The 25,602-nt window shown below is 40.9% G+C and overlaps 1 long non-coding RNA gene across 1 annotated transcript in view; it reads left to right on the top strand.

Annotated features, from left to right (window-relative positions):
- LOC118905498 overlaps window positions 1-15,833 on the top strand; it is a 63,590-nt gene extending 47,757 nt beyond the window's left edge. Inside the window, exon 3 of the long non-coding RNA XR_005022235.1 lies at window positions 15,670-15,833. This is a non-coding gene — a long non-coding RNA (uncharacterized LOC118905498). The remainder of the gene's footprint in view (window positions 1-15,669) is intronic.
- The last annotated feature ends 9,769 nt before the right edge of the window (window positions 15,834-25,602 follow it).

The following is a 25,602-nucleotide window of genomic DNA, read 5'->3' as shown; positions in this document are numbered from 1 at the left end:
TCTTTCCCTCTCTCATAAACAAAACATTTCATGATCTCCACAGACCTATTTTTGGCAAACTCTAAAAAGAAGCCCATCATAGGGAAAAAATATCTACTAGAACTAAAACCATCAGATTCTAGGTAATCATTGAAATTCTATTGCTCCAATTTGCTTCTATCTGTTCTTGGGCTTAAGATGAGAAGAAACAGTTGGAAGAGTCCTGAAATGGGAGATGAGACTTGTGTTTTCATCCTGGCCACGTTCTTAACTAGTTGTCAGACCCTGAGCAAGTCTCTTAACCTAGCTGAAGAGGTGGATTAAATATACTTTACGACCTCTCACGGTCCAAATGTCTCTACATAAGGGCATACACACACAAGCGCTGAAGTCACACATTATGCCGTTGCACTGCTAGAATTTTCCTAAAAGATGTTCTTTGAGATGAAAACTACTAGGTAAATGGTATCTCCTCCTGCTTTTAAAACTTCAGATTTATGGACACCTTAAACTGTATCCAAGACATTCCCCGGAACATGCCCATTGTGAAGCCTCGGGGTACATGTTTATATTCTGTTATAGATGTTTCAACAGAGAATTTTGAACATCAGTTATCAAAGAAGGAGTAAGGCACAATATCATACAGCTTCACAAGGCAGTAAAGCTTCATGGTAGAGAGTGTGGGTTCTAGGGTCACATGGTCAGGGTTCAATGCCTGTTCTGCCACTTGTTAGTTTTGTGACCTTGGGAAGTTGGCTTAACTTCTTCATGCCTCCACCTTCTCAGCTATACATGAGGCTGATTCCAATATCTACCTTACACGACTGTGTAAGGATTCAAGGAGATAATACATTTATAGCACACAACTCCGTTATTGACAAAACAAGCATTCAGTAGATGTTAGGTATTACTTTTACAAACTGAGAATTGGGTCAGAAATGACTGGTGTGAGCCCCACATCCATGGATTATTGTGTTAAGTTTTACTCATAACTGAAAATCTGATAGAAAGAGTTAAATAAAACAGTCAAGAGTGACCTTTGTTTGTTCCTTGGTGCCTTAGTTGTTTCTGAGTGTAGACATTTTAAAAGAATGTAGGTCTATTCAGGATTAACTATAGTCTTCTGGGCTCTTGCTATGTAGTTAGTCAGCAAGCAAATGGTGAGGACTTGACTACTAGTGACAAGTAGTAGTTGGAAATGAAAATTTTTCTTCATGGATTTATTTTTTAAATAAGAGTGGGAAAAGGTACATTTTATCCCTTTATCTACGAAAGCACCTTCATTATAGAAAACATGCTTATTTAATTCCACTAGACAACAACTCTTAACTTTTTGTGTTATTTACTGCCAGTATTTTTTCTGTGCGTAATTTTTATTCCGTAGTGGTAATCTTGCAATATTATATACTTTTATTTTTATTAACCTTCTTTTTTTACCTGAAGACTGGTCTTCGGCCTGATTTTAAGGGACCATTTTCCTTTTGTAAATAACAAGCTAAAATAAAGTCATTGTGATGCAGAGAGACCAGAAAGGGTGGGAAAATATGTGAATGACTTCTCCATTCCAGTGGGAACCTGGATGGAAACCCTCTTTTTGGAAGCCAAGAAGGCAAAGTTCCATTTTTTTCTTGGCAAGACACTTTATGAGACTCTGAGTGTCTTTGGACCCTGCATTTTGGTAGCTTGGAATGAGCCTGAGAACGCTTTCATGTCCCAGTGATTTCAGAATCTCTCCCCTAACAACAAAGGCTCCAATTTCTAGTGTTCAATCTAATTTCTCAAGGCCAAGGAAAGTGCGTGTTTGCATCTGTCCCAAGTCCTCTTTCACTTGTTCCTCACACACCAATGTTCATTGTAACTTTCACATAAAGAGGGTTTATCATTCACAAGGCAGTTTACTGGTTCAGGAATGACCTTAATATCCGGTTAGTATTTCTCTGAAAAAGGCAGCTGCCACTATAAAAAAAAATGCATATTATATTTTATTCTGCTCTCTTTTCTTTGGTGGAATATACTGTGGGTGCCTCAGGATCCCATATGCCATTGGTTCATCTACAGCTAGACACAGACTTTTTAAGAATTTTTTTCTATATGAACTAGCCCAGTCCCAGAGAGGGAAATAGTTTCTTCCTTAAGGACCGTGGGCGGTGACTATATGCTGTAACAACCTGTGTACTCTCTCCTGTTGGCACTGAATATGTGCTGTTTTTACTCTTACTGATGGTATAAATCCCATATGTTGACCACCTATAAAAACAGGATATTTCAATTGGCACGTCAGGTGGGAGACTTGGATGTGATCGGGAAATTTGAAATCCTGCTTTAAAGCTGGATTTTTTTTTTTAATATATATTTATTTATTTGGCTGTGCCAGGTCTTAGTTGTGGCGTGTGGGATCTTTACTTGTGGCGTGTGGGATCTTGTTCCCTGACCAGGGACCAAAACTGGGCCCCCCTGCATTTGGGAGCATGGAATTTTAGCCACTGCACCACCAAGGAAGTCCCCTAAAGCTGGACTTGAACTCTTAGCTCTCTAAACAGTCATGATAGCCATTGTTGAGCTTATGAACATGTTGGTTATTGGGAAGGCTGTGGAAATGGATGATGAGAAGTGATGTGGGGAAGCCCGCTGTTCAGCCACATGGGAGGCCTGTGGACTGACTCAGCAAAGACTTGGAGTCTCTCCTGTGACCCCCCAGTCCAGCCTCAGGGACACGGCCTCCCTGAAACTCTTCTCTCAACTGCTGGCCTGAGACCATTCCTTGAATTTTCCAAAACACTCTGAGACTGAGCTGGAGCATTTAAAGAGGGTATTCCTGCAAAAGAAATCGAATAACACATGGCTGTATAACATGCCCTTGACATGGAGCTTGGCCATGGGCCTCCCTTCCCAGCTCTAGGCCTGCATCCACGTGGCAAGGTCAGGATCCCCTCCTACCCTGCAGGGAAGTATGCTTAGACTCCTGGAAGCCCAGACCTAATCACCCACTTCCAGCGTCCTGTCCTCGAGTCCATGTTTTCCCTGCACATTTGACACTAGAAAATGTCTCCCTTCCCTGCAGGAGAGCCCAGCTTTATTCACAAGCCATGGCATTTCCCACAACAAGACGCACCGTGTAGAATATCGCAACTCGATATTGCTGGAGGAACGCACCCAGTGGCAGGAAGTTGTTTACTATTAATGGTTATCATGATAATATAAGTGAAAACACACTCAGAGAGGGGGCCAGTGTTCCTGGGAGCTAATGGCAGCTCTACCAGGAGGAGACAAGCTATGGCAGGGAACAAGCAGGACAACTAGAGGCCTCCAGTTTCTGTAACAGGGAGGACTCCTGATGCGTTCCCACAGCATCTGGAGAAGGAGCCGCTACTGGTCTGTGGCTGTCGCTTCTTCTGGGGCTGTGTTCCAGGTGGCCTGCTCTTTCAGAGGCAGCGGGATCGCAGCTGTGCTTCTGGCCGCAGGGTTCCTGTGAGCATGGACCCCTCAGGCGACCTGAGGAAGGTCACTCCACTTGACAGAGGAGAGGATGGATTCTTGCTTTGCGTGGCTATAAGGAAAAAGGATTTCAGTTGAGCTACTCATAGGTTCTGGTGACTCTGTGTGTGTGTGTGTGTGTGTGTGTTTGTGTGTGTGTGTGTGTGTGTGTGTGAGATTAGAAGCTGGATCTCAGCATTCCTTTTTCAAGCCCACATTCCATTACCCCATGTTCAGCTCGGTTGGCTTCCAGGAGCCCTCCCAAGAGAAACAGCTGCTTGATGCCTTAAAGAGGAAATGTTAAAAGCTCTTGAGGGTTAGAATTTTAGAATCCACAGGGTTGATAACTTCCTCTCTGCTTATGAAAACAAACAACATTAACTCTTCTCTTTCTCAAGACAAGCACAACTCCCAAATGATTGCTTCTCTCCCAAACTCAGCTCTATCAAGGAAGCTAAGGTGATACCAGGTAGCCTGTAATTAAGTGGTGGGTCCTGCTAATAAAATCAGTTCTTGATATTATAGCATGGGTACCATTGATGATCATACTACAATTGAAAAGTGATACAAAGATGAAGACCAGATGATGTCTGCTTGAGCCTAGAAAGTTCCCTGTCTCCCCTCTGAGAGGCACAAAGTGTCAATCTAACAGAAGCGACAACTGATTTGGAAATGTTAATTGTTCACTTAGAGTAATTAATTTCCCCCTTGTAAATGCATTGTATGTTGTCTCTGCTGGGGTTCTTTTTTTTTTTTTAATTTAATTTTTTTTATACAGCAGGTTCTTATTAGTCATCAATTTTATACACATCAGTGTATACATGTCAATCCCAATCGCCCAATTCAGCACACCACCATCCCCACCCCACCGCCACTTTCCCCCCTTGGTGTCCATACGTTTGTTCTCTACATCTGTGTCTCAATTAGTGCCATGCAAACCAGTTCATCTGTACCATTTTTCTAAGTTCCACATATATGCGTTAATATACGATATTTGTTTTTCTCTTTCTGACTTACTTCACTCTGTATGACAGTCTCTAGATCCATCCACGTCTCAACAAATGACCCAATTTCGTTCCGTTTTATGGCTGAGTAATATTCCATTGTATATATGTACCACATCCCCTTTATCCATTTGTCTGTTGATGGGCATTTAGGTTGCTTCCATGACCTGGCTATTGTAAACAGTGCTGCAATGAACATTGGGGTGCATGTGTCTTTTTGAATTATGGTTTTCTCAGGGTATATGCCCAGTAGTGGGATTGCTGGATCATATGGTAATTCTATGTTTAGTTTTTTAAGGAACCTCCATACTGTTCTCTATAGTGGCTGTATCAGTTTACATTCCCACCAACAGTGCAAGAGGGTTCCCTTTTCTCCACACCCTCTCCTCTGCTGGGGTTCTTTAATAAGGCAAGTTACAGAGCCAGCAATATAGTTCATAATAACTGAAGGATTTTTTTTTTCAGAATACATGTTAGTGATAGAGGGATGGAGTTTCTGTTTTGGTTTGGTTTTCAAGTTTGAGAAAAAAAACAAGAATTAAGCTGTGAAGCATCTTCTTTTTCCTAATACACACACACACACACACACACACACACACACACACACTCATACTTTATTCTGACTTCTCTCTCTCTCTCTCCCTCTCCCTTTCTCTCCCTCTCTCCTCTTTCTTTCTTAGATTACTTATATCCTTTAGGGTTGACAAGAGAGTAGACTCAGAATAAAATCTCACAGGAATGTATAGCTGTGGATAAATAGAAGTCTTTTCATTTTTATTTCTCTCATCAGCATTCAGTTCATTCATTTGCCTCTGAATGTTCTTCTTTTTAAAAAGACTATTTCCATTAGAATTGTTTTCTTTCCCTCAACTTCTGCCTCAACATTTTCATGTAATGGGATAACCTGTGTATGTGTGTGTGTGTGTGTGCACTTTAAAACCAACAGTAGATTTTTCTGGGTGATGAAAATATTGTGTAATAACATCAATACCATTCATCTGGGTTATTTTGCACATTCTTCAATAAAGGAATTCATCCCAGAACTGGTTTATTCTTACTATACCTAGCTTCTCATCACTAGCTTTAAGTGCCAAGTAGAAAATTATTTCCAATTCCCCAAAATATTTGCAGATCTGGTAGACATAAAACAATAAAGGGAAAAAAAATTAAGGAAGTGAAAAATTAAGGAAGTGAAAAAAAATTAAGGAAGAGATGACTTTGTATCAACAGTGGCTAGGTTTATAATATATCTGATATGACTTGTCAACAAACAGGTGAAAGATCTTCAACCTCCAAAGCATTATGAATACTTTTGTCATGAAAAAATAAATTGGTTAAAAACAAAGTGATTTTGTGAATTTAGCTAAAAGTTTACATCACTACTAGTTTACTAGTATCCAAAAAATAGCACACACTTTTTCTTACACCATTCACTCATTCACCAAATATTTATTGAGTTCTTATTCTGTGCTATGTATTTATACTACTTGGAATACAGATGGCCCCTATTCCCGAGGAGTTTACAGTCTAGTGGGGGAGACAAATAAACAGTTCTGCTGAAATAAAAGTACTGCTGAGTGTAAAGGAAGAAGGCCAAGGGCAATGCAGTGGAGTGTCTGTCCCCGGAGACAGGATGTTTATTTTAGTCAATTTATCATGCTCCAAAGTCTAGCTTCACAGTCTCAGAAACCTTCGCATAGACTGTCTCTCAGAAGTGGACTCACTTTGGCCAAGTAATTAGAATAGTGACTAATAAAATAGAATGCCAGTTTATTAATTTTTTCTGAGAAATAGAACTGCCCAAGGGACTACACCCTTAAATCCAGTGGCCAGCCTCTCAAAGGCAGCCACTGCAGGAGCTAGGTATAATCACAAGGTTCCTTGCTAAGCATGAAATAGAAGAAATTCTATTAGGGTTTGACGAAAGATCATAAGAAATTATAAATGACACCAGGATATAATTATAATGATAGTCTGGTGAATCCACCTCCTAAAGTGGGTAAACCTGACATGATGATGGGACCAGTAAGGGTCCCATCAAGAGCACGCACTGCAGCGGACGGTGAGCACCCACGTGGGCATAGCCGGAGCGAGCCCCTCCCACACCCCTTCCGTAGTTGCCATGCAACCTCGTTGACTGGGCTTAAAGTCATCTGGTGTGCACCTGATTTTGCGGTGGCCTAAAGCTTGTACCAGTTTGTGAGACCTCTTAAAGAAACAATACCCCTTTATGAATAAAAATTAGGTATGAAAGTGAAGATTTATTTGGAAGATTCCCATGCAAGATTCCTATTCACTTAGAAAATCCACCTCTGCAAACCAGTTGTTAAATATGGAAATACTTAATTATGGAAATACTTAATTATCTGGAAATAGTTATGGAAATGCTTCTGTCCTAGTTGATAAAGGGCTGCTGTCCTGACTCCTGTCACGCTGGTCATCCTGGGCCCTCCCTCCTTGGGAAAACCTAGACCTAGCCACATTCCAGCAACAAAAGGATGAAAGCTGGGACTGTAACATCTGTTCTGATCACGGTGATTGGCAAATATTTTTAACAAGTCTCTCTCTTTAAGGCACTTTGTATATATCTCTAATGCATTGTATACTGATTTTGCCATTTAACTCTCAGTGTTAGCCCCTTATTTCAAATTCTTGACAGAAACCTCATGGTAACCTCTAAACAGTGACAATTAATACAAGTCAGAAATATTTAAAATTCCTTTTACAGTGCTCTATATATTTCCAAATAACGGAGCTAAGTGGAAGTCTTTATCTCTTAAGCAATACTACCTTCTAGGGCATTCCCAAAAAGAAACCCTAAGGAAGAAGTCCAGTGAGGGTAGCAGTTAGCAATGGTCACAGCACATGTTCCCAAAAGACTAGGGGAGAAGGCAATAAGGGAATTTTCTTGTTTGTTTTTGTCTTGTTTTGTTTCGTTTTGTTTTAATCAAGAGCCAGTAGGAACCTTTCCGCAGGGGATAGTTGAAATATTATTAAAAGAATAAAGAATGGATGCTCAGTGAACAACACACAGCAAATGCATTCTCAAAACTTATAGCTCTTTTGGGGCATAACTTTGAGAATTCATGCCATATGGGTACAAATCCTCAAAATCTATTCCCTCTTGGGTCAGGTACTTTGGAGGGGAAAACTGGGCCTGTAATTTTTTTCTTCTCTTTTTTTTTTTGGCTGCATTGGGTCTTCGTTGCTGCACACGGGCTTTCTCTAGTTGTGGTGAGCGGGGGCTACTCTTCCTTGCGGTGCGCAGACTTCTCACTGCCGTGGCTTCTCTTTTTTTTTTTTTTTTTTTAAATTTATTTATTTTTGGCTGTGCTGGGTCTTCGTTTCTGTGCGAGGGCTTTCTCTAGTTGCGGCGAGCGGGGGCCACTCCTCATTGCGTTGCGCGGGCCTCTCACTATCGTGGCCTCTCTTGTTGCAGAGCACAGGCTCCAGACGCGCAGGCTCAGTAGCTGTGGCTCACGGGCCCAGTTGCTCCGCGGCATGTGGGATCTTCCCAGACCAGGGCTCGAACCCGTGTTCCCTGCATTGGCAGGCAGATTCTCAACCACTGCGCCACCAGGGAAGCCCCTGCCATGGCTTCTCTTGTTGTGGAGCACGGGCTCTAGGCGCACAGGCTTCAGTAGTTGCGGCACGCAGGCTCAGTAGTTGTGGCGCATGGGCTTAGTTGCTCTGTGGCACGTGGGATCTTCCCGGACCAGGGCTAGAACCCGTGTCCCCTGCATTGGTAGGCGGATTCTTAACCACTGAGCCACCAGGGAAGTCCTGGGCCTGTAATTTTTTACAAAAGAAGCAGTTACTATATCTGACTATGGAACTTCGTTTTCCACAAATCCATCACTAACTTGGTATAATATGCTCTTTAGAACATTTGCAACATTTTCAACTTCATCAAGTTAAAAAGAGCAGTTTATTAAAGCAGTCACATTCCCCCACGATTCTCAGAGGGAGATTCATTTAGCTCTAAAGCATCTCCATATAATTTGTACCTGTGTGTTTCCCAAGGGGAAGATATACAAAGGACACAGTGAGAAAATATGCTTCTTATTTAAGCTGTGAGTTGTTGATAGAACTATCGTCTGATGACAGTCAGTGACAAGCACTGGGCATGTGAAAAGCAAACAAACAAACATTGTCTTTTCCTGCATTCTGTCCTTTTAAACTAATCTGTACAAGGTCTACAATTAGGATCCAATATTTTACGTACTGAGAAAACATAGAGTGTGGTTAATAAAAATTTAAGAATTTACCCAGGACTGGGCTTGGCTAATAGTGAATTTTTGATGACTGAATGAACGAATGAGCAAGCCAGGAAGACACCTTTCTCCCTGAGAAAGCTCACAGATTGAAAAACTAAATTTATGCTTTTTACTTATCACCTGGCAAAAAAGTATACAGGTTCTATAGCCGTGGATGGCAACTTTGCTAAATGCATAACTGGTGGCATAGTTTCTGTGAGGAGAGGAGCCACTGCTGAGAATGAACGCTAAGTGCAAAGACTCTGGATGCTAGTGTGTGTGCGCGTGCGTCTGTGTATCTGCCCACAGGCGCACTGATAGGAGAGACTCAGAGGAACGGGGGTTGGGGGGGGTAGCATTTCAGAGCTACAGGGAAGTTCACGTGTAAACGGTCTGTGTGATCGCAAGCAGGGGGCTCAGTGCTTCTAGGAGGCACCAAGTTTCCTTGGGAAAAGCATAGACAGGCTTTGGATCCAGGCAGATAAGACTATCAATCTGAGGCTTACCGACCATTTGACCTTGACCTCCCTGAGCCTCAGTAAACTCATCCTTAAAGTGATGATATAACACTTACCTCTCCAGGTTGCTACTTAGAAACTGAGGTAGTGATAGCAAACAGTTATATAACATTTATTACATGCCAGGCACTAAGTACTTAAAATACATCACCTCATTTAAACCTTACAAAAGCCATACGAGACAAGATTCCCCCCTCGAGAATGAGGAAAACTGAGGCAGAAAGAGGTTAAGTAATTGCCCAAAGTGTATGGCCTAGGGCCTGCGCACAGGAGATTCTCAATAGATAATAATAGCCGTTATTTATTTTCACTGTGCTAAGTGCTTCGCCTTCATTCTCTCATTTGATCCTTAGAACGGTGCCTGGCATATAGCAGGCATTTGATAAATATTTGTTAAATGAATGAGTGAATCTTCACGATACAGAAGAATTCACTGAGGCTTAGATAAGAAAGTCACTTGCCCAAAATCACACACCAGAATGTGCCACCGGCAAACTAACCCCAGGGTCTGTGCTCTTAACCGTGCCAGGCACGTATGGCCTCTGTCTCCATCTCCCCGGGTCACAGAGAAGAAAGACCCAGGGAGTGGAAAGGGTACAACACCTGGATGCATCAGGATCATCTCGAGTAGCTAAGACAGAACACCTTCGGGGTTGCTCAGAGAACATGGAATCCACGGTCTGTTCTTTCTCTTGCTCTTTTTCATTTCACTCTCAATATCTGCCTCAGCCCCTACAAGTCCTTACTCTGCAACCTCCAATTTCTAATTCTGTCTACCAGAGGGAAAAATATTAGAAATCATACTCTGAACTGCCCATCATTTAGCTAAGACTTCTTAAGGGTTCTTAAGTAATCAGCCATTTGAGGCTTAGGATTGTATGTGAGGGGAAGAGGGCTGTAATGAGCTGGGTGAAGAACTATGTGATCCATTTTAATATAATTCTCACATGCTGCAAATAACAAGGTCCAAAAAACCTAAGTCTTAAAAGAAAACCAGCTTGAAAAAGGAATACATTTTTCTCAAAGTATTATACATTGATTAACCTATAATTGAACATTAATATTGAATTAATTAACTTTACATGCAATCATTTCTATAATATTGATAAGTGGACAGATCTTCCAGAAACTATTTCTTTGATTTAGAATGAAAGAATAATGGGTCTTAGCTTCCAGCTTGGTGAACTAATTATTGAATGCTGTCATTCTTAGTGTTTCAATACCTTGAGGTGATTAAGCATGGATCAAAGCTAAAATTTAAAAGAAAAGCCCATTACCAAATACTAAACAGCTCCAGTAACTTCGTGCCAGTCTCTGAAGGACATTCGTGACTTGTTATGACAGGGAATTATTCATAATGTGTGCCTAGCATGTAGATTGCATCCTTTATTTGAAACCATAAAAGAGTCATCCTTACTAGCTGATGGAAATAAATAGGCAGGCAAAATTTAAAGGGAAGAAGAAAAAAGACCAACCAGTAGGCCTCTGTAATAATTGCTTGTCACTGTAACATCAAGTAGTTCATCCTTTTAGGAACTCGTTATGTGGCTAGGCCATTATGTTCTCTGGATGGAAAAAAATACAGTAATTCATAGAGAAGCAATGACAGGATTCTGCTGGTTTACCTAATAGTATTGACTAGACAGGAGAATTATGGCTGGCAAGCAAAGAGTGATTCTGTATTTGGAATTGTTTTGTTGTCTTTTTACCCAATCAGAATTTTTCTCATTTAAAAAATATCAATACCCTTGAAAAATATCAAAGAGACTGCTACCAGTGTTTTGATCTGACTATAAAAGTGCACAGCTTCCATATTCATGCCCAATTACTTGCTTACTGAAACCTCTGATGTTGTTGGGAGCGAACAAGGTAGAGATGCTAGGCTTTAGTGCCCCTTGCTGGTCATCCTGAAGAAAATATGAGCGTCAGGATTGTCGGAGCCCAGGTTTCAGTAAATGGTGTGGCACGTTTTATTCAGATGGCTTGGAAGCCAAATCGATTTAAACTGAACATCTGTAGCCAGTCTTAAGAATCGTTCTGAGGATGAGATGCTGCATTTGTAAATGCATGTATGCTTTTAGAGAGGAAAGAGTTCAATATAAAGACAAACTACATGTTAAGTCTTAGCCTAACCTCAAAATAAATCCAAGTAAATATATTTCTGTGAATGCACCCTTATAATGTAACAAACTCTTCCTAGGCCAAGAGTATGGTTTTTGCTTGATTATGCCTCCAAAAATGTGAATGGCCTCTCAAACCATAAGGGGAACAATAGATACCAAAAAAATTCCTAGTGCGATTCTCAACTCAAGTTAATTTCCAAAAATCATGCAAAAACTTCTTACTACAGAGGAAAAAAGAGCCTATCTACAGTAATACATTAGATCATTGATAATTACACTATAATTTTAACAAATGGGTTATGATTTTTTACCTGTTTGCTTTTTTTTAGGATATGACAATATTATTTTTATAATCTAAAAACAACAGCCATAACATGACTACACTTAACAAGCTGTCCATCAAAGCTAATTAATTCTTAGGATTCTATAGTGAACCATGAGACCTAACATATCAATCTTATTTAAAACACCACGAGAGCTGGGCTTGGAATGAGATCCCCTCCCCTACAAGGTACCCATCAAGAACTTGGATTAACAAGATCCAGCTCCAGGGGCTGGAAAAAGTCTATTCAGGCAGACGAAGTAATACTGAGGCATACAGAGACCAGCACATATGGTAAGCCTGGCAGATTTGCAGGCCAACCTCAGATGCCTCAGCCAGCAGATAAATCCTGGCAACAGGCACCAGAGAGAGATGATCCTTCAAAAGCATAGAGAACCTCAAGGGACCCACAATATCCAAAACAATCCTGAAAAATAAGAACAAAGTTGGAGGACTCACAGTTCTCAATTTCAGAATTTACTACAAAGCTACAGTTATCAAGACAGTCAAGACAGTATGGTACTGGCATAAAGATAGACATATAGATCAATGGAATAGAATTGAGAGTCCAGAAATAAACTTTTAAATTTATGGTTAGTTGATTTTTTATTAAAATTCCTTAGACAATTCAATGGGGAAATGAATAGTCTTTTCCACAAATAATGCTGAGATGACTGGCTATCCACATGCATAAGAATGAAGTTGAACCCTTACCTCACACCATATACAAAATTAAATCAAAAGTGATCAAAGATCTAAATGTAAGACCTAAAGTGGTAAAACTGTTAGAAGAAAACATATGAGTAAATTTTCATGACCTTAGGTTTGGCAATGGTTTCTTAAATAAGACACCAAAACTGCAAGCAACAAAAGAAAAATTAGATGAATTGGACATCATCAAAATTAAAACTTATGTGCTTTAAAGGACACCTTCAAGAAAATGAAGAAATAACACACAGAATGGGACACATTTTTGCAAATCTTATGTCTGATAAGGCACTTGTATCCGGAACATATAAAGGATAATTGCAACTCAACAATAAAAAGTCAAATGGAAAATTAATTGCTAAAAAAATTTAATTGCTAATTAAAAGTAGGCAAAAGATCTGAATAAACATTTCTCCAACAAAGATATACAAATGGCCAATAAGCGCATGAAAAGATGCTCAACATTATTAGTTATTACTGATGTGCAAACCAAAACCACAATGAACTGCCATTTTATACCCACTAGTATGGCTACAGTCAAAAAGACAGACAATAACAAATGTTAACAAAGATATGGAGAAATTGGAACCCTCATTCATTGCTAGTGAGAAAGTAAAATGTATAGACACTTTGGAAAAGAGTTTGACAGTTCCTCAAATGTTATACATAGAGTTTCCATATGACCCATAAATTTTACTCCTAGATATACGTACCCAAGAGAAATGAAAACATGTTCACACAAAAACTTGTACATGAATGTTCATAGCAGCATTATTCATAACAGCCAAAAGGTTGAAATAATCCAAATGCCCATCAAAATGAATAAAGAAAATATGGTTTATTCATACAATGGAATATTATTTGTCATCAAAAAAGGAATGAAGTACTGATACATCTTACAGCATGGATTAAACCTTGAAAACATTATGCTAAGTGAAAGAAGCCAGACACAAAGGCCACATATTGTATGAATCCACTACATTAATCTACTAGGGCTGCCATAATAAAATACCACAGACTGGGTGGCTTAAGCAGCAGAAGTTTATTTTCTCATGGTTCTGGAGGCTAGAAGTCCAAGATCAAGGTTTTGGCAGGTTTGGTTTCTCCTGAGGCCTCTCTCCTTGGCTAGCAGACTACTGTCTTCTCCCTGTGCCCTCACATGGTCTTTCCTCTTTGCACACACATCCCTGATGTCTCTTCCTATTCTTATAAGGAGGACACCAGTCCTGTTGGATCAGGTCCCCACCCTTATGATTTTATTTAACTTTAATTACCTCTTTCAGGCCCCGTCTCCAAATACACAGTCACGTTGGGGGTTAGGACTTCACCATATGAATTTAGGGGGCTATAATTTGAGCCATAGCATGCACTTATGTGAAATGTCCAGAATAGGCAAATCTGTAATGACAGAAGGTAGATTAGTGGTTGCCAGAGGCTGGAGGGATAGGAGGATCAGGGTGACAGCTAAGGGGTGCAAAGGATTTTTGGGGGTGATGAAATATTCTGAAGGTGATTGTGGTGATGGTAGAGCTGTGAATAATGCTAAAAGTTAATGAATTGTACATTTTAAGTGAATGAATTGTATGCTATGTGAATTATATCTCAATAAAGCTATTACCAAAAACAAACCAACAAACACAGACCGTAGGGAGCAGGAAAGGTCATTGGTAGTCTTTAAGAGGTAGCAGGATTCCACCCATAAGCATGGAGTTCAAAGCCAATATTAGAGTTTTTAAAGATGTGCAAAGAAGAAAGAACCCATTTCTGATTCTAAAAATTCAGGCCAGAAGATCAGGTATCGGAATGGGGGCATATGGTCAAGGCTGCCCTGACTGCAAACTTGGCTTAAACCTGAGTTAGAGGATTGGCCTGGAGCTCCTTAAGCTCCTGTCTAAGGCCAGCATTTATCTTAAAGACCAAAGAATGACATCCCAGCCTGGGGAGAAGCCAGTTTCTAAGGCTGGGAGCTCGGCAGGGTGTGAGGCAGGGCCTGCAGTAATCTCTCCTGTGTTCCTGACTTCCCTCTTCCATTCCTTTAGAATGAGAATGTTAGACTGTAATCAGCATGTAATCCTTTTGGTATTACATGCTCTTCTCTCCTGAGCTCTGTGTTTTCAAAGCATAGATCTGCCAAGCCACATGTATTAAGCACACATGCTATATTGTCTTTGTCAGTTTATGTATTGATCTGCTCCACTGGACTTCAAGTTCCTAGCAAATGGGAACTGTTACTTTTATCTCTGCACCCTCAGTGGCTCGCCCATTGCTGAGCACATACAAAATGCTCCATAGATGCTTGTTAAGTGAATTAATAAATGAATACTTTGTTTTCCCATGTTTAACTTGTTAGAATGCACATAACGTTTTGCTTGTGTTAGACTGGGCAATTTTTGGAACTATCAAACTAAAGAATCCTAATTAAAGCAGTGATTTTTTTTTTTTCCCATAGAGCTGACATAATTATAGATAATAATAGCTTAACATTTATAAACATTTCTGGACTGGGCCCTAGGCTAACCTACTTATATACTTGTTATCTCATTTAATCCTCACAATAAACCCCTGAGTAGATATTATTATTACCCCCATTTTACAGATGTGGACCCTGAGGTTCACAGAGGTCGACTTGCCCAGAGTCATAGAGTTAACCATAGTGAAGCCTTGGTTTAAACCTCAGAACTCCAAAGCCTGTTCATTTATCCTCTATATAATTATGAGTTCTCAGGATTTTTTTCTTTTTGGCCACACCGCGCAACATGCGGGATCTTAGTTCCCCAACCAGAGATTGAACCCATGACTCCTGCAGTGGAAGCATGGAGTCCTAACTACTAGACAACCAGGCAATTCCCGTGACTTCTCAATATTTTATTTTGTCAACATACCCTCTTCAAAGGTAAATGGAAAAAAGAAGCAAGAGGTGAGGCCTGAGATTGTTGGCTTGCCTTTCTTCCAGGTCCTGTCTGAAGGCCTCCTGGCCTCAAAGGTTAGCAAATCCCTGCCTGGGTCCAAGATGACACACAGCTTCTTCACAAATTCAGACTGCCATTTCTGAGATTACCTCACTCAATGGGCAAAAATTACTGCCCAAGTAGCCCCTTGCATTGAGAAGGGGACCATAAAAGTAAAGCACACATGGAAAGCATGGGTGGGCTTCTCCCCCTTGATCATGAATGCAGTCTGAAATCAAGCAAAACCAGAAAGGCTTTTCAGATTGTTTTCACTGTCTACTGACTCACAGCTTCCAGTTTTCATTGTATCCTCTTTCATCCCCCTTATGCATTTCAGCCACACTTCACAGCGTTCTGCACAAAGGGAGAACTCAATACGAGTTGACTGCTTACCAGAATGGAACATTCTGACGTTTCAGAACAACAAGCTCAGCTTGAGGTGTTTCAAAAAGGCATGCATCAAATGTCACAAAGTTGTTATAAGAGATTCAACAGCTTTCATGTTGATCTCAATAAACAAAATTAAATGTTTGCTCATTTCACGGTTACCATGTCCCAATGCAAACAGCCTGGTATTTTTCCTATTTCTATTCACCTCTGTTACCTTGGCTGCCTGTGTGTTATAACTGGATGGCACTCAAAGACTGTTGTCTGCAAGGATGGGGGGGAAGCTTATACCCAAAGGGGGGCAACCCGTGTTCCAGGGGAGCTTGGAGTCATTCAAGACCAATGTTTTTGGTTAGGAAAATTAAACAGAACCAAAGTTAATCCACCACACTCAGGGTGTTCCTTGTGTCTAGGGCTAAGCCAAAATTCTAGGAACAGTTGGGGTTGCCAATGCCAATTGTGTAAACTGTCCTCAAATTTCAAATGAACTGTATGAGCAGAGAGAAAATCCAGATCTCTCTTGGATTCTTCTTTCAGAGCAAGGGCCCAATGTCCTGAACCCACTACATTCCCACCGGTACTCAGGGCTGTGGGATCTGCTCCTGTTTAAGGCTCCACAGACAACCCTCCTTCTCCTCCCATCCTGGCCCTGCTTCCATTGCTGTTGCTTATCTCACTGCCTGTCACTCTTCACTCCATGAGGCAGCGGTAAGACTGTTCTTACTCATCCTTGTCCCTCCAGAACACACCTGGCTTAATACATTTTTATTAATTGCATAAATGAATTATAAGGTCGATGGAGAAAAAGAAATGCCTGGCAGAAATATGGCTGAGAACTGACTCCCTGTCATGGAGAAGACCTTGCATCTCACCGATGGTGCCCCTTACATAAGAGTGAGCCAAACCTCATCTGTGGGGGGAGGACTTTGGTTGGGATGATGAGGTCTTTTAAAGACTAAGGCACTTTTCATCATTTTAACACCCTTTCAATGCACTGTAAAACTTGTCTTTTTTTTTTTTTTCAATTTCTGATTTTTTTTGTTTTGATGTGGACCATTTTTAAAGTCGTTATTGAATTTGTTACACTATCGCTTCTGTTTTATGTTTTGGCTTTTTGGCCGCCAGGCATGTGGGATCCTAGCTCCCTGACCAGGGATCGAACCCACACCCCCAGCATTGGAAGGCGAAGTCCTAACCACTGGACCACCAGGGACGTCCCAAGCTAGGCTTTTTAAATTATTATTTCCCTCGTTTTTAGTTTCTGAACAAAATAGCATATTTAAGAACCAGCTTTTTTTAGGCCAAGATTAAATATAATATGTACATCTATTTGAAATATGTGATCTTTTAAAAATATTAAAAGAATAGAGATCGGAGGATACCACTTTCATAATGTTTCTTTCAATTTTCATGAAATTTGAAGAAGCTTAATTTTTCAATTATGAAATATTCATTGGAAAAGATTTCTATTTTGAATCTAAATTATTTTAAAATATCACTTAACTTACATTAATCATCTTATAGTTGCCTGCCTCCCCCGCCCCAAAAAATCTTACGATACAGTTTATACATTTGATATATAAATACAATAACATTAATCAGCTTCTTATGTAACTTGTTTTGAATTTGCATAATAGTTGGTACAGCTCCTAAAAAGCACTTTGTAAATATTAATGTGTTGTCCAAATCTTCTAGCACTGAGGTAATCATCAGGAAGATTTCCACCTGATATTTGATAAGAGAGAGTCCGCGGTAAATCCCTAGACAGAAAGTCAACCATTCCACCTCTGCATTTCATCCAAACTCAGATTCTCTTGGAGGAGCTTGCAGCACCACCCAAGTCTTCCTGAGTCAGAAGCACGTCTGTTTGACATTTACTTCCTACTGTCACCTGTTGGATCCCTTATGTCCTTGCCTTCCTACCACTTATAAAACATGTGCCTATCTGCCTAGGAGAAAGGAGAGGCGATCAGAATATTTCAAGTACCAACTGGAAATGCAAACAGGACAATGTACATTCAGTAGAAGCAGAACATGTGAAAACTAAACTTGGGAGCAGAGAGAGGGTCTCATGCATTTCACAGTCTTAGCAAAAGATTTCTTGATACAGGTGGCAGCAGCAAATTGCCTGTCAAGAGATTCACTTTCTAACGAGGCCAGCCGTGTAGAACAGCCGTTGCACCACGAGGGCACCGCTGCTGGCCCAGATCTTTGGGGCTCTGAGGTGGATGGCAGGAAGGACAGTCCTGAGCTCCGCAGCAGCGGCCACATCCCTGAGGGATGAGGGGACAGGAGACAGGGTTAATACCACCAGCCATCCCTTCATGATGCCACTGCCAAACCATTACTCAAATGAGGAGTGGGGATTAGCCGGGGGTGGGGAGGCGGGAACCTGAAGTCAGGCATGGGGATCGGGGTGGAAAGAAAATGGGGAAGAAGAGCACCCATTTATCTTCAGGGGCCTCTGTCATTTTTGGTTATCAGTCGAGGGGTGTACAACAAGCTGAAGGACAGAGGATTGGATAATGCTGGGTCCTGACCTTGCTGCTCTCATGTTTTCCTCAGCTGGATGCTCTCAGATGCCCAGGAAAACACTGCGTGCTTCTCCAAGCACACACACACACACACACACACACACTTCCCAGTGTCTTCCTTGTGTCCGTCTCTGTGCTTAAAACAGAAATGACAGTAAGGAGACTGCATGGTAGCCAGTGCACTGATCTCCTTTCTCACCATTTAGCTTCTGTGTAAGAGGACAATTTTCCTGGACAGCAAGGAAGGCAATGTCACTTTCAAAGTCAGGATTGAGTCAAAACTCACTCCCTCCTGTGTGGAGGAGATAACCCTTTTTCTCCCTGAGCCACCATTCCATCCCTGGCAGGTGACTTCACATTGAGAACAGAGGCAGGTGCAGTGCCCTGTCGGTGGTGGCCCCTGGGTGCCCTTCAAAGCCAGTTCTCAGCACCCAGGTATCCACACTGGTTTGGCAGAGCCAAGGTAAGAAGCTAGGCTAACTGCAGGAGCTGCCAGCTTTAAGAAAAACCTGGCTTCAAGTCAGATAGATCCTAGGGACCAAGTTGAATAACAAAAAGTTCAATGAACGGGGGTTTCAAGCTTAGGAAAAAGGAGACACCGCTGGGGATGTAAAATTAAACATTCAACTCTGTAGAAAAACACCATAATGGTAGGACTAGAGCCTCAGGGAGTGGCAACGGAGACCCAGATCTTGAGAGTCAATTCTAAAGAAGTTGGCAGGGAAAATCAGAAATGGCAGAAATATTTGCAGAGTGCCTGGGGGCAAAGTCCTTGACAGAATCATCTTCGACTTCTTCAGGGTACCTGCTCAGGGTGGGTGCCCAAGAAAATCCCGATGAGTAAGTGAATGAACATGCAGTGGCTGAAGTTTTCACTGAAAAAGCAGAAGGTGTTGGGCTGAGTTTCATGTTCTTAAGAAATCCTGTACCTGCCTTTTGAGAGCCCAGCCTTCTTGCACCCTTAAGCATGTTTTCTAAACTCCTGTCCTGGAGAAGCAGAAGGCACTTCTCAGGTTCACTGAGCTAGAACAGCATTTTGATACAAACAGACCCGGGCCTGCTGAAAGACTTATACACACGGCAGGAACACCACCTTGAGTTCAGACAGAAAGCACATCTGCGCCTCATTGATAATGTAATGTACGTACATTACATTTTTGGCCGAGAGCACCTGTGCACAGCCCAGAAAGTCAGCCCAGGGCAACCATTCTGATGGAGGCGATATTAACAGCTCTCATTAAAACTGATGACTATAGCGGTGCCCAGGAGCGCGGCTGCAGTGAAGCGTCTGTCCGCGTTTCCATGACAAGCCTCTATTTTTGGAGTTCATAACTCAACCATAGAAATACGCTTTGCGTTGAACTGAAACCTGAGAAGAAAACTATCATGGGGTAAAGAGAGTTTGACTTTTATTGTTTTCCTGCCCCTGTCTGGACAATGGAAAGAGAAGGGTACGTGACAAGGGAGGATGTATTTCTGAGCTGGCCCAGGAAGAATTTGAGTGTCTTAACTTTTATATTTATCAGGGACGCTAAGAGTTCTATTACGATGGAAAGTGACACTTGCATGCCAATCAATTATCCTAGGTGTGCACGTGTGCGTTTTGTTTACTGTTACCTGTCCAAAACCAGGAAGCACGGAATTCCTAGTGCTCCACCTGGGACTTAATGGGGTCGTATATGACTGGATCTTGCTGACTTTCGACCCAACACTTTTCTCTGATGAAGGAAAGACCCAAAGTCATGCACATCACTGACAGGGACTTGAAAGTGATTTAATCTGTTATCTTTTATTTTGACAAAAAGTGTTGTGAAATGCATTCCTGTCCTCAGCTAGACAGGTTAAAACTTTTTGGCCTCTACCTCTATAATTCTGTCCTGTTTAGAATGTAGAAGAACTACTGTTCCTCCAAAAATATGAAGGAAGATTGCTTTAAAAATAGAGGGAGATTACTTGATAATTTCTGCTTTTCTAACAAGCATTGGCTGGGAAGAGAAAGGTCATCATTATCTTCAATGTCCTTTCTCCACACACAATAGGAATTACATTGAGACACAAATCAGATCATGCTGCTTCTCTGCTTACAATTCTTCAGTGGCTTCCTACTGGACCTAAAATAAATCCATACTCCTTACCATGGCCCAGAGGGCTGGGTGACCCAGCCCCTGATCATCTTGCGGCTTGGTGTCATACCTTCTCCCATGCTCTCCGCACTCCAGTTATACTTGACTTTTTCCAGTTTCTCGACTGCACCAAGCATTGTTCCCCACCTCAGAGACGTTGCATTCACGAACCTCTCTGCCTGCAATGTTTTTCTTCCCACACGTAATAGCTGACTTCATATTCTTCCAGTTCGAACGTCACCTCTTCCTGACTGCTCTATCTGAAGAGGATACCTCTCCCAACAGTCTCCATCTCAGCCCATTGATGGTTTCTTTTTAGAAATTTAGCACAGTTATTGTTTTACTAGCCTGTTTGTGTGCTTGTCCCTTGTCCGTGTGCCATCTAAAAATGGACGTTTTGTGAGAGGGACCTTTGTCATTGTATTCCCATGTGCAGCACAGAGTAAGTGCTCAGTTAATATTTGTTGAATAAATCGAGATTTATATATTAGAAGATGCATAGTTTAAGCTTCTGTCAGTTGAGCCAGTAGCCTTATTCTCTTCATAGTATACATAAAAGAATAATTTCTCCTCAATCTTTACATAAGTATAAATTCGCAGGAAGTTAGCTAGGACCGCCCCCCACACCAGATGACAGCCTTCAGAATTGGAGGGATAAAGAAACTCTGTTCTTTTACATCTTTTTCCCTCTTCACAGCATCATGAAATAGTACCTAATTTCTGGGAGGAGTTTTTGTAGCTAAACAGAAGACACATCCTCTTGAACTTTTAGGAACCTGACCCTTGACTTCGCTTACTTTGAGCTCTGGATACTTAAATAAGAAAAATAAGTTCTGTACATGTGAAGGAGTAAATGTACAGTCATTGTCCCCTATTACTATTTCTATACGTTTTTCTATACTATCAGCGATTAATTACGATGGACAAATAATACATTTAACGATGCTGACACCAGTGATGATGTCTCGGATATTTGCTTACTCTACCAAGCACTGTGCTAGGCACTTTATTTACTGGTAAAATAGACTATATATTTCATTTTATTGTATAGTATCTAGTACAGTATATCTCATTTATATAGTAACAGTAAAAATGGTAACAAGAACAACAGTGAGAACAACAGACAGAGCCAGGGAAAAAAAAATAAGTTCAGTACTTTGGAAACCTTAGAAAAAGAAAGATGAGAATATTGATTAATTTTCCAACTGGGCCTGATTCTCTCAGAGCATTAAGCCACATCCTGGATATGACTGGCTTAAGACCCCACAGCGAATAACAAGCATTTGGGACTCAGGCTCAAGCCTTCAGATGCCAAGTCAGTGTATTATGGACTGTCTCTGGGAAGACAGGGTTAACCCAGGCATAGACAAAGCAGGTAGTTAGGAATTAACGACCCGTGATTCTCCAGATGAACTCTTCAAGTGCTGGATACTCATGTTTTTGAATGGCTGGCTCGAGAAGTTTCTTAAAAGATCTGATCTCCACGTTAGAAGTGGCAGTATGATTCAGGAAAGCTGTAATTGTCCATAATAGCTTTCTCTGAATTACTTTATCAGATCCTTTTCTCTCTGCCGCTTGCTGAAATTTGGTTGGCTGCAAGGAAAATAGGAAGAGATTTAGATGAAATAAGAAGAGTGCTGCATAGGAATGTGACCGTTGGCAAGTTACTTACTCTCTAAGCCTCAGTTTCCTCACCTGTAAAATGAGAATGATAACCCACCTTACAGAGTCTTTGAGACAATTAGATAATGCATGCAGAGCACTTAGCACAATGTATAGAAAGGACCCAACGTTAGCTGCTGATGTGGTTGTTATTAGTATTATTATTAATAACAATTCTGATGTAAGAGACGCTCTAGGCAACCAAAAGTGTTGTTTTGTTTTTAAAGGGAGGCTGGGACAGCTGGTGAGCTAGTAAGGAGTAAGGAGACATAGGCAAGGTAGTAGAATCCATAAGACAGATGTCACCAATTCCATAATTCTACTTCTAGTGGTACCTCGATCACGCCACTTCACCTCTCCGAGTTTTGGTTTGCTTATCTGTAAAAGAGAGAGAATGCCCACTCTTTCCACCTCAGCAGATTGTCAAGGATTCAAATGAGGCACATGTATGTAAAAGCACATTGAATATCTTAATGGGAATGGTAGACATTGCTTTCACACCTGTTTCACTTAAATGATTATCGTTTCAATGAAGTCAGTGATTCTTACCCCTGTCTGCACATTAAAATCAACCAGAAGCTTCTAAAAATCCAGATGCCCAGGCCACAGCCCAGACCAATAAAGTCAGAATCTCTAGGAGTGGACCCAGGCTCAGTACTCTTTTTTTCCTCCCTAAGTGATTCCAATGTCCACCCAAGTCAGGGAATAAAATATTTCTCAAGCTTACCTGGTGATAAGGAGCCCCAGAGACCCACCATAACTACAGAATCAACCCTCCAAAGAACGAACTGGGAGTCTGTATTTTCAACAAGCACCTCTAGCTGCCTCTTCTCTGCAGACAATTATGAGAAAGACTGTGTTAAATCATAGTCTGAGGGTTAGAAGGGATATCATCTAACATCTTCACACTTCGGACTTCCCTGGCGGTCCAGTAGTTAAGACTCCATGCTTCCACTGCAGGGGTTCCATCCCTGGTCAGGGAACTGGGATCCCACATGCCGCGTGACATGGCCAAAAAAATAAAAAATAAAATCTTCACCTTGATTCATCTCTAAACCACATGAAACTTTATGAATCCTATGAATGGAAGGCAAAAGTGTGTTAACCAACTATGTGAACAATAAATAACACAACTGTTAGCTATTTCTCTTTGTGCAAGAATCATCACCAGTCCCTTTCTAGTTCAGGAAATCTTGACCGATGGATAAGATTTTCAATGTTTTGAAACTTTTCTTGATCAAACAATTTGGAATGCCAAGAAATGCATCAAAAGAAGAATTCTTTCATTTAAGAAAGAAATATTTTATTCCCTGACTCGGATGGACACTGGAATCACTTGGGGAGGAAAAAAAATAGTACTGAGCCTGGGTCCATGCCTAGAGATTTTTACTTTATTGGTCTGGGCTGTGGCCTAGGTATCTGGATTTTTAGAAGCTTCTGGTTGATTCTAATGTGCAGACAGGGGTGAGAATCACTGACTTCATTTGAATATTGTGAAATAAAATAATAAACTCAAGTTTTGGTGTGGACCATGGGAATGGGACAGTCGTAACTAAAAATTTTTCCCCTACAAAAGATATATATTGTACAGCTCTGTAAAGCCTAAGTTATTACTTTTAGCTCTCATGGGAAATTGAGGCAGATCAGGTTTAATGTAAATAACATCCTGACAAGTTACTATGGCAAACCTGAAGGGAAAATGTTAACTGCTGATATTCAAGTTGCAAAACTCAGCTCAATGCTAATTGTGCATTGCAACAGATAATTCCACTCCTCCTCACTGTTTTGAAAGCATCAAACTCTGCCAGAATCACTGGTCTGTCAGTTCCCCCTGAACATTCTAACATCGCCATGAAAAGTTACATCTTGCAGAATCTTCCCACTTCCTCTGGGGCCACATCCACTTGCCTGGCCTAGGTAATTAACTGTAAAACTTTCCTCCTTCCTAGTTCCTGCACTGTTGGAGTCCTGCCTTTGTCTCAGCTTTACTTGAGCCATAAATACTATCACTATTGAATAGAGACTATGTTTAATTCTGAGCTTGTTAAGACAAAAGATAATGGAGATTGATTTTAATTAATATATAGGTTCAGAGTATTTGCATTTCCTTCATAATGGTTTTATAAAACTTACTCACTTCCAAATTTTGCTAGATAAGGCATTTGAGAATAATGGTGCTGGATCCGGTCTGAATTTTATCTTTGGAAACTGTATCAACTTGCTCTAGGTAATAATGCTTGTTTTAATGTGCATTCGCTATGCCCATTTCTTCGCATTTCCCTTTATTTTTGATAAAGTGCCTTAATAGAATCAGTGTAGCCTAACTTTTTGTGATATGAAATAGTAACACATTATTTCTTCATCTGTTCTGATTTGGGAAAAAGTTCTTATGATTAATAAGAGGGTGCATTGTAAATGCTTGGATTGGCATGCCCTGTGGAGGAGCTGGTAGAGTAACAGAGCTGACCCCAACTCCTGTGCTGAGTCAGCACACGGTACCTTGAATGAAAACAGAGCCCTGTGTGTGTTCCCAGGTGTTCACCCTCCCCATCACTGGGCTTCTTTAGGTTTTTATATTTCTTTGTATTCTGTGTGCTTTGTTGAATCAGTCGTGTTATATTGTGTGTTGAATGGAGGGGGCGAGAAGGCATCTTTAAAACTACAAAAATAATGCTGCTGATGGGCTTTGTCCACTGTCAACCCAGTCTCAATGCTCGTTTCTTCCAGCTCTCACAGTCTTAAACCCTAGAGTACCTTGATTTGTTTATGTGAGTGTTTGGCACATAGTAGGATGCAAGATAATGCACAATTATTGTTCAGAGGATGCCAGTTGTTAGTCTGCTTGGTCTGCTGTAACAGAGTAGTACCACAGATTGGGTGGTTTAAACAACAGCAATTTATCGTCTCATAGTTCTGGAGGCCAGAAGTCCAGAAACAAGATTTTGGCAGGGTTGATTCCTTCTGAGGGCTGTGAAGGAAGGCTCTGTTCCAGGCCTCTCTCCTTGGCTTGTAGATTGCTGTCTTCTTGTTCACATGGCATTCTCCCTATAAGCGTGTCTCTGTGTCCAAGTTTCCCCGTTTTATAAGGACACCAGTCACATTGAATTCATGCCCACCCCAATGACCTCATTTTGATTAAGTTACCTCTGTAAAGACCCTATCTCCAAATAAGATCATATTCTGAGGTACTGGGGTTAGGCCTCACCTTATGAATTTGGGAGGTGGGACACACAGTTCAACCCACAATGCCAGTATTATACATGATTTTTTAAATGTTCATATATTATCAAATTATAGCTGAGAAATGTAAACAAGTTTGTGGAAAGGAAACGTTTATTATTATGATGTTATGTAACAGGATTTTACTGGTATATCTGAGCTCTTTTCTGCAGGTAAGTGGGGATCTCCCACAGTTGCGAAAAAGATCATATCACAGGTTAACTGTGGATCTCTGCCTGATCTCCAGTTGTTATCAGATGTACACTGAGTTTATAGTCTTGGCTTCAGTGCTTCTGAGAGTCAAGCTCTAAAATAAAACCTACATCCTATGGGGTAGAATTTCTT

The sequence above is a fragment of the Balaenoptera musculus genome, chromosome 12 (genome assembly GCF_009873245.2).
Source record: "Balaenoptera musculus isolate JJ_BM4_2016_0621 chromosome 12, mBalMus1.pri.v3, whole genome shotgun sequence".
NCBI lineage: Eukaryota > Metazoa > Chordata > Mammalia > Artiodactyla > Balaenopteridae > Balaenoptera > Balaenoptera musculus.
This window is presented reverse-complemented; position numbering and strand designations above follow the sequence as displayed.